This window comes from Mandrillus leucophaeus, unplaced genomic scaffold (assembly GCF_000951045.1).
Source record: "Mandrillus leucophaeus isolate KB7577 unplaced genomic scaffold, Mleu.le_1.0 Scaffold192, whole genome shotgun sequence".
In the NCBI taxonomy this organism is placed as follows: domain Eukaryota; kingdom Metazoa; phylum Chordata; class Mammalia; order Primates; family Cercopithecidae; genus Mandrillus; species Mandrillus leucophaeus.
The window spans coordinates 3,726,221-3,726,861 of NW_012101943.1; the positions used below are offsets into that span (position 1 = coordinate 3,726,221).

The 641-nt window shown below is 69.7% G+C and overlaps 1 protein-coding gene across 1 annotated transcript in view; it reads left to right on the plus strand.

The window, feature by feature from the left end:
- The first annotated feature begins 48 nt into the window (after positions 1–48).
- Positions 49–641, plus strand: part of ZBTB1 (zinc finger and BTB domain containing 1) — a 27,014-nt gene continuing 26,421 nt past the window's right edge. Inside the window, exon 1 of the mRNA XM_011978299.1 lies at positions 49–148. The gene's annotated coding sequence lies outside the window, so the exon portion shown is untranslated. The remainder of the gene's footprint in view (positions 149–641) is intronic.

Below are 641 nucleotides of genomic sequence, written 5' to 3' on the forward strand. Positions count from 1 at the left end.
CCGCCCGCAGCCGGGCGGGGGTCGGCCCGCGCTCTGAGCGCTGTCGCTACAGTTCGCAGTCGTGACTCTGTAGGCGGAAGCACAGGGACGAGCCTGAGCGTCACAGGCTCCCCACAAACAACCGCGTGACCCGGGGACTTTCCCCAGGGTGTGCAAAAGCACAGGCACCCCCTCAGTTCTGGGGTGAAGGTGGGGGTGGGGAAGGATGCGCCCGCGTGTTCGCTGGGGAAGGGATGAGGGCGCGGGGCCAGGGAGGCCGAGCCGCGGGAGCCTGGGTGGAGAGGCGGACTGGGCGAGGTGGGGCATGGCGAGGGAAGTGACTCAGGGCCAGAGGCGGACAGGCCCACGGAAGGTGGGGTGGGGGGAGCGCGGGGACTAGGCGACCCTGAACCGACGGGACAGAGCGAGGTTGCCGAAGCACTCGAGGCGGACCGCGAGGGACGGCCCAGCTGCTGGGCCCAACGGGGCAGGGGTCTGACATCTGGACAGAGTGGGAAAACAGCCGCGCATACTGCCCTGGGGAGTCGGGAGGAGCCCAGTCACATCCAGCTGTGCAAACAGGAGGAGGAGGAGGTCCCAAGCCTACCCTTGAGAGAGGGGCGAGAGGGGTGGTCAAGCCGCCGCTGCCGCGACGGCCCCCG